The sequence below is a fragment of the Podarcis muralis genome, chromosome 13, assembly GCF_964188315.1.
Source record: "Podarcis muralis chromosome 13, rPodMur119.hap1.1, whole genome shotgun sequence".
In the NCBI taxonomy this organism is placed as follows: Eukaryota; Metazoa; Chordata; class Lepidosauria; order Squamata; family Lacertidae; genus Podarcis; species Podarcis muralis.
The window spans coordinates 30597604-30612589 of record NC_135667.1 but is presented as its reverse complement, the minus strand read 5'-3'; positions in this window follow the sequence as shown (position 1 = coordinate 30612589).

Below are 14986 nucleotides of genomic sequence, written 5' to 3'. Positions count from 1 at the left end.
TTTCCTTTGTTTTCCTTAGTGACTGACCCAAGGTCACCCAGCGAACTCCATGGCCAAGCAGGGATTTGAACCCTGGTCTCCCAGGTCCTACACCTTGGGTAGGCAAACTAAGGCCCGAGGGCCAGATTTGGCCCAATCACCTTCTAAATCCGGCCCGCGGACAGTCCAGGAATCAGTGTGTTTTTACATGAGTAGAATGTGTCCTTTTATTTAAAATGCATCTCTGGGTTATTTGTGGGGCATAGGAATGCGTTCATTACCCCCCCCCCCCAAAAAAATATATAGTCCGGCCCCCCACAAGGTCTGAGGAACAGTGGACCGGCCCCCTGCTGAAAAAGATTGCTGATCTCTACACCCTAACCACTATACTATACTGGCTGTGAGGGCACACTGGTGGATGAGGGGCCACCCTACTGATGGGGCTGGGGAAACATTTTCTCAGCCTCCAATGTTACGACCCTGCTGTAATTCAGGGTCATAGCAGCTCCTTTTAAATATCTTTTGTTTTTTTAAGAAAACATGGGAAGAGCCACTCAGAAATCTTCTCCTGTGTGATGTTTGATTTGGCCCTCAGAATCAAGCTTCCATAGTGTATGGTCCTGACTGGAACTAGCCTTGTTTTAGCCTCTGCCAATCACATGCTGGCTAAGATTTTAAGAGGTTTCCCCTCTACCCACCCTGCAAGCCGCTTAATTGACGGGAGAAGCCCTCTGAGCACAGACCTTTTCCGACCTTGCTTCACGCTTCAGCAGTTCTCTCACTTTATTAGGAAACCAATAGCCAGGGTAACCCCCCCCAAAAAAACACCCTTCAAAGTCTTATTTTCCTCTTTCCCATTTGGATGCTCGTCACTCTGTCCAAGACAGGGTTTGTTGGGGGGGGGGGAATAACCAACAATGGGTAGAAGGGAAGATGCAAAAAGCAGAACAAGACAAATTGGGATTAAAAAAATATATCCATTTGGGATTTACCAGGGCCAGGAAATTTTTCATTTTCCTTCAGCCCAGATGACAGCGGAGAAGAAGCCAGAGAGCAGAATTGCAATCCCGTAGAAAGCTGTTAATAGTGGTTCATCGCATCTATATTTGGAAGAGCAAATATATTCACCACCTTTGTGCCGCTGCATCCGAGCAAATTGTATTTTTGGTATTCGGCACAAATGTTTTATGGAACAATCCGATGCACCGCTTCATGCATGATCCTGCTGCTCTGTGTTCGGTGGGGCTTACTCCCTAGTAAGGGGTCGTCCAAACATCTGCTCACCCCATGCTCAGAAAGCATGGGTCCAAGCAGTTTTCTGTTTGCCCTGGGAAAAGCCACTCTTTTGTGCTGAATCAGCACAAAAGTCAGTTTGCAGAAAACCCCATGGATGCTTGCTCTAATTCAGCAGTAAAGATTGGGTTTCCCCGGGGAGTAACGGGGGGACAAGTGGATGTCTGAATGAGCCCTTCGTGTGATTAATGGTGCAACTTTGCTCAGAAATAGTAAGAAGTATTTCTGTGTTGCTCACTCCCAAGCAAATGACAGAAAAAAGCAGAGGTGGGGAAGCACTGAGAGGAAAAGAGCTGCTTTATAACAACAGCAGGAATTTGAGAAAAGCAGGGATGGACCAACACTGAGGTGGAATCTACATACATATTAAAAATGTTCTGCAAATGCTATTTTTAAAAAGCGTTTTCCATAAGGTTAACCATCGCCGTCTTAGTGTCACATTGTATATTGCACTTAAAACACACATCAGACATTTTATTTGCAGCTGTATAGCTGAGTCCCGAGTTTAAAAACAACAACAACCCCCAAACAAACCAGTTTTAGGAAGGAGAAACAGCAGAGATGGGTACAACGCAAAAGCTAACACCAAAAAGCTACTGCAACAGAGCCTTTCCAACTCCTTTCCTGCTGTACTCAAACCTTGCCATTCCCTCCCAATGTCACCCCTGCACATTCTACTTAAACCTCGACCATTGTTTAAAATGACCACTTTTTTCCTCTTTCCCCATGGTGCCCTGCAATCAGTCTCACTTCCAGTTTTTCACAAGCCTGTCTGACAGCCACATTATCTTCTGTCCTTGAGTCCCTATTCCCTACTGCATACACACCCTCTACATTTAAATCACATAACTTCCCCCAAAGAATTTTGGGAGCTGTAGTTTGTTAAGGATGCTGGGAGCTGTAGCTCTGTGAGTGGGGGTGGGTCAGCTGCAATTCCCATGATTCTTTGGGGGACGGTACGTACTTTAAAATATGTGGTGTGCCTGCCACCAAAGGCGGATGAGGATCAGTTGTTTTTAGGTAAAGTTAAAGGGACCCCTGACCAGTCCAGTCGTGGCTGACTCTGGGGTTGCAGCGCTCATCTCGCTTTATTGGGCGAGGGAGCCGGCGTACAGCTTCCATGTCATGTGGCCAGCATGACTAAGCCGCTTCTGGCGAACCAGAGCAGCGCATGGAAACGCCGTTTACCTTCCCGCCGGAGCGGTACCTATTTATCTACTTGCACTTTGACGTGCCTTGGAACTGCTAGGTTGGCAGGAGCAGGGACCGAGCAGCGGGAGCTCACCCCGTCACGGGGATTCGAACCGCCGACCTTCTGATTGGCAAGTCCTAGGCTTTGTGGTTTAACTCACAGCGCCACCAGCATCAGTTGTTTTTACTCAACTGTAAATCCAAGGCACTCTGCACATGCTCGGAAGCACCCAAAGGCTAAGCCCCTGGCATTGACCACAGTTTTAGGGCTTAGCCTTGGTGAGCCCCTTGCTCACACCAAGTCTTGGATTGCAGGTCGCAATCTATTGCCCATTCAACACTACATTAACTTCTCTCTTACTCAGCAAATTGTACAGGCTCTCAGTAACATCCACCAAGCCTGGAGGCTGCAGGAAATGTCTCACGCAGAGTTCCCAAACCCTGGAGGGATTCGTTCCCTCTCCCCGCACCACCCTCCTTGCCTATTGATTTGTGAGACTGTGACAGCCTACAAAGGCTATTTCGCAAAGTCTCTTCCAAAGCAGCAAAATGCCATCACTGTCTCCACATCTGCCTCGCTGTGTATTTTAATAATGGCTAATAGATATGACCACGGGTGGAGCTTTCAAAGAGTCTTCCGTGCTGGAAGTTAATAACAGGCTGATTAAAGTTTAATTGTTCTCTCTTGGAGAACAAAACAAATAAATGAACAAACATGAGCCAATCAGTTAATAAGATGCAGGGGAGAACAGGCTTGATCTATGTGACTCTGCATTCAGAGCTACATATTAATTGAGGCTGCCTGGATTCATCAATGCAAATTATTTATCAGCTGGATTCAGGTCCAGAGGTGGAACCTGCCATGAGACAAGATGGGTTCAGGGAGTTATGAGGAGCTGCAGACCGGGAGACCGCAGGGGTATGTAACACGCCAGGAAGTTCTTCAGTGAAAACGCCATCAAAATAAAAGAAATCACAGTCACGCAAGAGCGTTGTTGTCAAGTCAAAGGATTCACTTCCAGTTATGACTGGCAGCAGAGGTGTTGCTTCTCTGTGGCAGCTCTGAATACAGGAACCACATGGGCCAATTCATCCGTGTGGGTGCTGGATGCATCCTACCCATTCACCCAACCAAATGATGATCAGGTGGGAAGGACTCATGCAATGGACTCTGCCCATGTGCTCTTTGCTTTGCAGTTGGCATGGGAAGGCTGGCTGCAGCATAGTGGTGGGCCAACTGTTTTGCATGCAGAAGGTATCGGGTTCAATCCCTGGCATCTCCAGGTAGGTCTGGGAGAGACCCTGCCTGAAATAGACAATAATGATCTAGACGGACCAATGATCTGACTCAGTATAACTCAGCTTCGTATGGTCCCATGTTCCTAGACTTGACAAGCAACAACCAGTGGTGTAGCATGGGTTGCCAGTGCCTGGGGCTGCACAGAAGGGGGGGGGTGAGGGAGGGAAACAGATGGAGTACGCATGTGCATTCGACTGCCTAACGCCATCTGCGTCACCTGGGAAATTGCATCCGCAGAGATGAGGAGAGTCCTTCAATTGTGTGAAAAGGTCACTTCCTGGTTCACAATGAGAAGCCGTTTTCTTTTTTCTTTTTTTAGAATAATATTTATTCAAATTTTCAAACATTAACAACATCAGACAAACATCAGACAGAAAAACAGAAAAAACTACAATTCATACATCAAAAAAGAAAAAAAAGAAAAAAGAAAAAAGAAGTAAAATACAAAATTAACACTAAAAAGAAACTTTTTCTTACATTGTAACTTTCAGTACCTTATTTTCTTTGCTTCCACCCACCTTCCCTTCTTGTATTTTTATTTTAAAAGTTAATTCAGCAAATCATCAATTACTCGTACTAACTTTTATCCTTCCCATTACATTCTACTCATCTTGGTCGCAAGAACCCCTTCATTACATTTTCAAAGCCCTTAACACTCATTGATTTTACAATGTCTTTGTAGATAAACCTTAAACTTCTTCCAGTCCTCTTCCACCTGCTCTTCTCCTTGATCTCGAATTCTGCCGGTCATCTCTGCCAGTTCCATATAGTCTATTACTTGCATCTGCCATTCTTCCAAGGTGGGTAGGTCTTGCGTCTTCCAATGCTTTGCGATGAGTATTCTTGCTGCTGCTGTAGCATACATAAAAAAGGTTCTATCCTTCTTTGGCACCAATTGGCCGACTATGCCCAGGAGAAAGGCCTCTGGTTTCTTCAAAAAAGTATATTTAAATACCTTTTTCAGTTCATTATAGATCATTTCCCAGAACACCTTAATCCTCGGGCACGTCCACCAAAGGTGAAAGAAGGTACCTTCAGTCTCTTTGCATTTCCAACATTTATTATCTGGTAGATGATAGATTTTAGCAAGCTTGACTGGTGTCATGTACCACCTATACATCATTTTCATAATATTTTCTCTTAAGGCATTACATGCCGTAAATTTTATACCGGTGGTCCACAACTGTTCCCAGTCAGCAAACATAATATTATGACCAATGTCTTGTGCCCATTTTATCATAGCCGACTTAACCGTCTCATCCTCAGTATTCCATTTCAACAGCAGATCGTACATTTTCGACAATATCTTAGCATTGGGTTCTAACAGTTCAGTTTCTAACTTTGATTTTTCCACCTGGAAGCCATTTTTCCTATCCAAATTATAGGCCTCTCTTATCTGCAAGTAGTGTAACCAGTCCTGTACCTTGTTCTTAAGTTTCTCATAACTCTGCAATTTCAGTCTATCTCCTTCTTGTTCCAAAATTTCCGAATATCTCGGCCATTTAGATTGCATATTAAGCTTTTTCACAGCTTTGGCCTCCATTGACGACAGCCACCTGGGGGTCTTATTTTCCAACCAATCTTTATATCTTGTCCAGACATTAAATAGTGCTTTCCTAACAATATGGTTTCTAAAACCTTTATGAGCTTTAACCTTATCGTACCATAGATACGCATGCCACCCAAAAGCGTTGTTAAAACCTTCTAAGTCCAGAATGTCCGTGTTCTCAAGAAGTAGCCATTCCTTCAGCCAGCAGAAAGCTGCTGCTTCATAATATAACTTAAAGTCCGGCAGGGCAAACCCCCCTCTGTTCTTAGTATCGGTAAGAATTTTATATTTTATTCTGGGCTTTTTGCCCTGCCAGACAAATCTAGATATTTCCTTTTGCCACTTCTTGAAACAGTCCATCTTGTCAATAATTTGTAAAGTCTGAAACAAAAACAACATTCTTGGCAATACATTCATTTTAATAACCGCAATTCTACCCAATAAGGAAAGCTTCAAATTTGTCCAAATTTCAAGATCTTTTTTCACTTCTGACCAACACTTCTCGTAATTGTCTTTAAATAGATTAACGTTATTAGAAGTCATATTCACCCCTAATGAGAAGCCGTTTTCAACGGAGCCCACAGATGGAAGCATGAGGCTGTACTGAGGCAGCATTGGGTGTTGAAATTTTGTGGCCCTAACAATTTTGCGCCCGGGGCAACCGCCCCTGTGCCCCCCACACTATGCCACTGGTAGCATCCGTAAAATTAGTGGTGAATGTGAATGGCACCATAGCAAACTTAACTTTATAGATTATTACGTTTGCTTTCCTCTCTCTGTTTTGTTAAAGCTTGTGTGGTACACACACCAATACTGTACACTTTTCAAGGTAAGCATTTAATCTTATACATTAGCATAAGGTGATTTAAAGTCAAATGCTATTTAGATGTCAGAACAGTTTGCGTAAATGTCATGTTGGCGGCACGCGAATAGTATTTGCATGATATGCACAGTACGTCAATGTGCTGATTTGCATAATATTCATAATATTCGTAAGAATATCCAGGCGGAAATGGAGCCAAAGCTTACTGGTACTATCTCCCATGTTCCACAGCTTATCATTTGAAGTTGCGCATGGATTAAAAATAGAGCATTGTTAAAGCAGGTGCAGCTGTGAAACTATGGCAGAAAAGAGAGAGAAATGTGGGTGTATTGGGGGCTGGAATAGGCACGATGCTTACTTTCAGCCGGAAGGATGCGTTTTGTCATACCAAGGGCTGCCCTTGTTTATTTCAAATCAAACAAACTTTAAAAGGATGGTGACTAACTTGCGGCTCACCAGATGCTCCTGGACTACAACTCCCATCATCACTGACCATTGGGCCATGTTGGCTGGGGCTGATGGGAACCAGAATCCCGTCATGAGACGGCGGCCCTTTGTCTGATCCAGGAAAGCAAATTATTTTCCTCTAACGTTGATAAGCAAAAGAGGAGAAATTCAACAGGCAGATGTTTCCCCCCCACCCCGTACCTAATGTCTGAAAAGCCCATTTGACTGGCCATGAGTTGGAAGCAGGAATCTGGGCTGGACAAGACTTCCTCGATCTGATCCGCCAGGGCTCTGGTGTTCTTGGAGGGTGTGCCTGAAATTTCGCTCACTGGAGGAGTTACCATAGCAATTTTCGTCTTCCACGATAATGAAGACGCATCCCGATAAAAATATAGAATGCAAAGGTCACGCCGGAAGGTGTTAGCACAGTGACAATGCTGTCTGGTGGAGCCAGACAAGGGCAGCTTCCCATTGTTGGAGAGATCAGCTCCCAGGGCAAGGCAGAGAAAACAGAAGCCCGGAGAGGGAAAGAGAGAGAGAGAGAGCAAGGGCTAGAATACTAAAGACAACACAAAGCAAACAACTATTATCTCTATATTCTCATATCTGGGAAGGAGCAGAGGCCACGTTCTCTTTGTTGTGCATCAAGGGAGCTAGTTCAATATGTAGACGAGGCACGAACGGCTTCACGGCCCCCATCATAGCTGTCAACATTTCCCCTTTTTAAAGGGAAATCCCCTTATTCTGAATAGGATTCCTCGCAAGAAAAGGGAAAAGTTGACAGCTATGGCCCCCATCCCTGCCACCTCAGTGGTTTACATGTTCTCGGTCACTACAGGAAGCCATTGCCCCACATCTCCTCATTCTCACCCACCTAATGGCTAGTGAGGTGTTGTCACGACATCACTGCGATGAGACCTGCCCCACCCACCCACTTCTGCAAGTGGCAGCCAATGAAACGGTTCCGGGGGCAAGGAAACTCGCAACATTCATGATGGTGTCACATTAGACATGTGCCGTCCATACACCCACCTGCCCCCACTTTCAGGTGGATCCCACAGGAAGGAGGATTCGAACACTCGTGAGTAGGGATGGAAGGAGCTGTCCATTTTGGTTCTCTCTGTTTCTCATTTTCCCAAACTTTAATTCAGCTCTCCACATTTTGCAGTAATTTGCAATTTACGCACACATACCGAGCACCCCCCCCGAAAGCTGATCCTTCAACAATTTGGGGGGTATTATCTGGAAAAAGACACACTTAAGACAGTTCACAGAGCAAAAGTAAGGCCATCTTTAGCCTAAAGCAACTACTCTATTCCAAAATTAAAAATGGAAAGTGTAATGCTGGTGGTCAACAAAATAGGTTTAAAGACTCCCTCAAGGCAAATCTTTAAAAATGTAGTATAAACACCGACAACTGGGAAACATTGGCCTTCGAGCGCTCCAGTTGGAGAACAACCTTTACCAAAGGTACCATGGGCTTTGAAGACACTCAAACTCAGGACGAAAGGGAGAAACGTGCTAAGAGGAAGGCACGTTGGCAAACCCTCACCGTGATCAACTCCCGCCCGGAAACCGATGTCCCCACTGTGGAAGGATGTGTGGATCCAGAATTGGCCTCCACAGTCACTTATGGACTCACTGTTAAAACCATGTTTATGGAAGACAATCTTACTTGGCTATGAGTGATCGCCAAAGAAGAAGAAGACAGTTGAACTGTGAAGACCCACTTTCAAACAGATAGAAGGAAGTTCTTGCTAAAATCATTCTTCCACAGTCAGCAGTCTTCACAATGGCTAATGTCTCAAGCCCTGTTAAAACTTAAACATTTTGGTAGGAATGGGAGCCAATGGGAATAGATTCTGTACCTGTGTATTCAGCATTTCAGTAGGATGATCTGGCAAGCCCAGGAAAGCAATGAGCTCGTATTGTTCAAATCTCTGAGCGACAAACTTGTAAGCATGTTGCAGAAACCCGAGCTCTGAGCTTTGCCTGATTTACATGTGCAACCCATTTCTGCAATGTTTGTAGGATGCTTTCGGGTGGTCTGTGGCTAAGGGGTTGGGCAATTTCTAAAGCCTTTAAAAGTTGTTAAACAGCTTTGTTCTGGGTCCCCACTTCCTTGTAAGGCGGTTGGGGCATGGGTAGGCAAACTAAGGCCTGGGGGCCGGATCCAGCCCAATCGCCTTCTCAATCCGGCCCGTGGACGGTCCAGGAATCAGCATGTTTTTACATGAGTAGAATGTGTCCTTTTATTTAAAATGCATCTCTGGGTCATTTGTGGGGCCTGCCTGGTGTTTTTACATGAGTAGAATGTGTGCTTTTATTTATAATGTGTCTCTGGGTTATTTGTGGGGCATAGGAATTCGTTCATTTCCCCCAAAAAATATAGTCTGCCCCCCCCAAGGTCTGAGGGACAGCGGACCAGCCCCCTGCTGAAAATGTTTGCTGACCACTGGGTTGGGGGAAGGGAGTGGGACTCTGTTGCAACAGAAAAATAAATATCTGCCTTGCTTTGACTGATTCCTGGCTCCTTTCATTCTTCTCTGACCGATAATGGACTTAGGGGATACTGAGTCCCTTGACGGACAGTTGGGCTGTAAAAGTCAACCCCAATTATATATATATATCAGATCCACAATAGTACTGTTTTTCAGCCTGCCAGGAACCCCACCTCACTATCTCTTGCCTCTCAGCCCAGATATGTAAGTGTCTAGTTGTGGATCCAGACCTGACAGGGAAGGTACACTCTGCACATGCTCACATATGCTCTCCTCGAGTTCATTTGTTTTAGCAGCAGACTCTAGCATTTGGATATTCCAGTCTAAGCCGGGCCCGGCGAGTCAGCGTGGCTCCAGTTAAACATGGAGAGAATTAGAAAGCTCGATTTTGCTGTCTAAAGAAAAAAAATATAACAATTCAAATCCCTCCCCTGCTACCAGCGACTTGACTAGTGAGCAAATTTGTGGCGAAAGCAGATGGCTCAGAGAACTTTAGTGTTTAATTAAAAGTGCTTAGGATTCAGTGCTAATTACCCAGGCGTCCCCTTGAGAGGAAAAGCCTGCCTCGCCAGGCTAGGAGAATGGATGCTTCCATCCATCACCTTGGCCTGCATCTCTGCCTCCGTGAGCAGTGGAACTCTTGGCCGCAGATCTCCAGTGAGGAGGCGGAGGAGAAGGCGGAGGAGGAGGAAGCCCCAGACCAGGCAAATCTTTTTCAGGCTCATCTCTCCATGCTTGCCACTCCAAGGTTGACATCTGACTCCCCCCGCCCCTAATTGTGCTGTTGTCACACAAAGCCTTAGGCCACCTTGACTTACCAAAGGATTAAATTAAGCTTTGCTAAACCTGCCACAGAGGCCTCCTTTTACAAGCCGCCCTTTTGTTCCTCCGCCAGCAGCAAGCAAGGCAGGGGATGCAAATGAATTCTGCACACAGAGCAGAATAATGAAAATTTACACTGTGTCGTATTGTTCGGTTCCCGGTCATGCTACTTAAATAGCGTCCTGGGTTTCTTTCCTCTGCTTATAGGAACTCATTTTTAAAGGGGGATTTTGTTTCCAGAGCAGCATCTGGTGTGAATGAGTGGAAGTCTTAAAATGCAACTGGGGGATGACACACACACAGTCTCTGATTTGTTCTGTAGTGTGTCACTGTCATTTGGCAGCCAAAAACTGCTTTCAGGCTATAGTACTGGACCACACCGTCAAGTTCTGCTGAAAGAACTGCTCCATTTGGCTTCTCCTCTACCTGAACTGGGATGCGGGTGGCGCTGTGGTCTAAAGAACTGAGCCTCTTGGGCTTGCCGATCAGAAGGTGACGGTTCAAATCCCTGCAAAGGGGTGAGCTCCCGTTGCTCTGTCCCAGCTCCTGCCAACCTAGTAGTTCAAAAGCATGCCAGTGCAAGTAGATAAATAGGTACTGCTGTGGCAGGAAGGTAAACGGCATTTCCGTGTGCTCTGGTTCCGGTCTTGGTGTCCTGTTGCGCCAGAAGTGGTTTAGTCATGCTGGCCATGTGACCTGGAAAGCTGCTGTGGACAAAGGCCAGTTCACTCAGCCTGAAGCGAGATGAGCACCACAACCCCATAGTCGCCTTTGACTGGACTTAACCATCCAGGGGTCCTTTACCTTTTTACCTTACCTACCTGAATGGTTTTCCATCCCTGGTGGTGCTCAGAACAGTTTTGTACATTTAAGAACCGGTGCTTGAGTTTGCTTGTCTTCCTCTTTCCTCCTCATCCCTTGTTCATTTTGTGCCACACCTTTTTGACTGTAAGCCTGCAGGCAGGGATTTTATTGTGTGTTCGTTATCTCATGCAAGCTGCTCTCTGGGAGTTTTCCAGCTTTTCAGCAGGATTAAAAATGGTGCAAATGAACCAGTGAATAAATAAAATACAAAATAAATGTAAGATGCCCAAACCATAGTCTCTGCCTATTTCTGCATGAAGTGCAACAAGCGCTCTTTAACCCCATCTGAGCCAGTAGCTAATACCCAGATGCCAACTCTCAGGTGTGGCTCAAGAAACAACTGAAAGAGAGTGAGCAACTTTGAGATCACCCCCCCCTTTTTCTAAAAGGAGAATGCTGTCAGAGTGACACATGGTTTATTTGCACATCTGTACCAACTGAGCATAAGATGAACAGCTCATAGCACTAACTCTAACAGATCCTTGAACTGTCGGCCAGCTAGCTGAGGGCATTCAATAGCTGTCAAGTTCATTTCAATAAACTGGATTGGTTTGACTGATCCAGTCCAGCAGCCCAAGGGCAGTGGAGGCAGAGGCGCTAGAAACCAACATGGGCTCATCATCACAACTGGGCCTAAGCTCTAGAACCTTGTGGTTTGGTGGTCCTTGCACCAGGGACCCCTAAATTGGGATCTTCAGAACCTGGACCCTCAGAATATGAATCTCTTGAGGAAGCAATCCTCTCTACACAAGGGAAGCACTGCCAAGTAGGCCTGTCACAAACTAGGAAGGTGTTTTCTGAGAGACGTGTTACACCCCAGCCTGCCCCTTTAAGGCCCTCCATTCATCATCAAGAAAGGGGCGGAGTCTGGGAGGGGCAAACTAGAGGCATAAAAGGCCTCCATCCAACTCCAGGGTTTGCTGGAGCAAGTTGCTCACTCGGAGCTGTCCGTGGTGCTGCACCTGCAGGCATGCCTTCCAGGACACGGCAGGACAGCTGATCATGCCACAAGAAAGTCTACAGGGCAAAAAGCAGGATTTTACAAATGTGCGGTTAGAAAGAACGCTGAAGTTCATCTAGTCCAACCCCATTGCAATAAAAATAATAATAATAAAATCAACCACAGTATCACTGATAGGTCAGCATCAAGCTTAGGGAACTCTAACCATGCTGTGAAAACTTTGATGAAGGAATGGATTCTATTTGCTCAGGTGTTCAGGTCCAGAATCTGTTTGTTTATAATCCCAGTTTTAGCCCTGAAGCTTGTAATATTTCCAGAGGAGCAGCACTGTTAGTATTTCACAGGAAAAACAAGCAAGAGCCTTGGGGAAACCTTAAAGACAGATGGATTTATTATAGCACAAGCTTTCGTGGACTAGGGTCCACTTCATCATATTGACTACGCCTGAGCAGGTACAGAATGATTCTTCCGGCACTGCTGAATGACTGCAACCAGCCCAGAGATTACTGATCACTGGGTGCTGGCAAGACACACTGTTGTCCAGTTTCTGAAGGTTGTGCGGGGCTAAGGGTGGGTGCTCACCCCCACCTCTCACACTTCGGACAAGTAGTCCTTTCGAATAAATGGCCTTTTGCTACTTTCTAGCTCTATAGACATTTTCTAAAAATATTTTTTTATTAAAGAAAGACATGAAATGCAAGAAAGAAGAGATTAGGAACTTGTTTAAAAGATATTAACTACAAAAATCGCTGCATACCTCAAAGAGACTCAAAACCTAATAATAATAATAATAATAATAATAATAATAATAATAATAATAATAGGCTGTCCATCTGATTGGGCTGCCCCAGCCACTCTGGGCAGCTTCCAGCATATATAAAAACACCATAAAACACTGAGCATTAAAAAAACCCTCACACATTAAAAACAATTCTAGGTTGATAGTCATAAATAAGATTGAAGGGGCTTCTCCAATAAGCAATTGATGGAGGGAGGCACATTCCCTGCCTAAAAATGCAGCAATCAGATGCATAGCTATCTACAACCTGATGATACAAACAGCACGCCAGTATTGGCCAATTAATCTGAAATACATTCCTATCATGCTTTTGCATCCCAAACTGGGTCCACGAGGCAATAAAATTGTCCTAAAAGATTAGATAAATATATATCACAATGAAATAACAGTGCTAATTAAAACTGAATCAAAGTCAAGCTTATACAAAACGGCAGAGCGAGCAAATCTAAATCTAAAGCAAGCAAGTAAATCAGCCAAGGATTTTGCCTCCTTCTTAAGGGCTAAAAGAGAGTAAGCAATGTCACTTGGGAGAGAGGGTGTGCATTGTTCTAACTGGCTGCAATTGCTGGAAAGGCCTTGCCCTCAGTAGGCCAGCCAGTCCTCATTCCTCAGGGGACTGGATTTTGCCCGGCCAAATTTGAAGACTAGCCGATGAAGGCAGCAAGAGGTTCTCTCCAGCCAACATGATTTCATTCCTACAGGGCTCTGCATCCGCCCTCCTCTCCTCCACCCTGTTTTAGAACAGAGGCATCCCAGAATAGTCTCTCCCTGCTTTCTCTCTCTCCCCTCACACTTTTGAACGGCATCCCAAAGAGCTCTGCTCCAGGTGAAAGTAGGTGGAAGAAATACTCAGACACTTTGAAACTCCCCTTGCAATTTGCCCAGCCGGCAGGGTCTATATTTAGTTTTAATTAACCCAGGCAAAGCAGTCTCGGGATTATGCAGTCGGAGGAGCCCTTCCTCTGACTGAAAATTTGCTAGCAACCACCTGCCTGAAACGTCTGAGGCAAAAAAATAATAATGTGGATCTCCAGAAATATGGAGACATGATCTGGGCAGATTGGGCTATGGAGATCTGAGCTGATCCCACAAGGAGCTCACAAAGTCTCTCAGCGTCGCCTCTAGTTGGGCCTCTTAAATTGCAATTATCATCACAAAAATGTTTTTTGAGTTACTGTTTCAACATGCAATTTGCTTGAAATATGGATTGTTTTATGACTGTTGGCCGCCCTGAATTTCTTCTGAAAAACATTGGTTTTTTAAAAATAAATAAAAGAATAGGTAAAGGTAAAGGGACCCCTGACCATTAGGTCCAGTCGTGACCGACTCTGAGGTTGTGGCGCTCATCTCGCTTTATTGGCCGAGGGAGCTGGTATACAGCTTCCGGGTCATGTGGCCAGCATGACTAAGCCGCTTCTGGCGAACCAGAGCAGCGAACGGAAACGCCGTTTACCTTCCCACCGGAGCAGTACCTATTTATCTACTTGCACTTTGATGTGCTTTCGAACTGCTAGGTTGGCAGGAGCAGGGACCGAGCAACGGGAGATCACACCGTCGCGGGGATTCAAACCACCGACCTTCTGATCGGCAAGTCCTAGGCTCTGTGGTTTAACCCACAGCGCCACCCGCATCCCTAAATAAAAGAATAGATTGTTACTAAACAATAAAATAGATTAAAAGCTGTGATTCCCGAGCAATGAGGGAAATGCACTCTGCACATGATCAGAAGCACAGAATGTTGGCCGGGTGCCATTGATTCCTGCTGCTCAACAGCAGATGTTTAGGATGGATCATTACTTGCGGAGCGAAGTCGGGAGAGGCAGCTGACTGTGGCAGTCAATCATGGAGCCCTTTGGCTAGCTTGCTTGGCAGGTAAGACACCGTTCATCTTCCCCTTGCTGCTTGCACTTCCTCAGGAGTTATAAATTTTGCCAGCTGCAGCAGCTGATGGTGGAATCGTGGGAATGGGGAGAGAGATGAGATTCTCCAGTTCTGCCAAGCAAGGGGGGGAGGGGAAGCAGAGGGAGAGAAAAAAAGAGAAACCAAAGCATTTTGGCTGGGCTTGTCCTATAAATATCACGGTTATTGTTCCTACAAATATAGAGCGACTCTCCTGCACTAAATCTTGTGGGACAGAAGCTGAAGTCAACTCTTTTGCTGATTTGCCGCTCCAGAGGGTATCGCTGGAACCTCAGAAGCAGCATAGCATGCGATGCCAAGAGGAAACGCAGGCAATCGCGCCAGGGCAGTCTTCTCTTGGAGGTTGCCCTCTTGCCCAACAGACCGCACCCAGCAAAGAGCAGCTGGAATGGTATGCATGGAGACAGCCTTACCAGAATGTGTGTGTGTGTGTGTCTAAATCTATTAAATGGTTTAGAGATTTCTCATAGGAAATCTCTCTCCCTCTCTCTCTCTCTCTCTCTCTGTGAGTCGAGGACCCGCCACCTGCATAGGAGT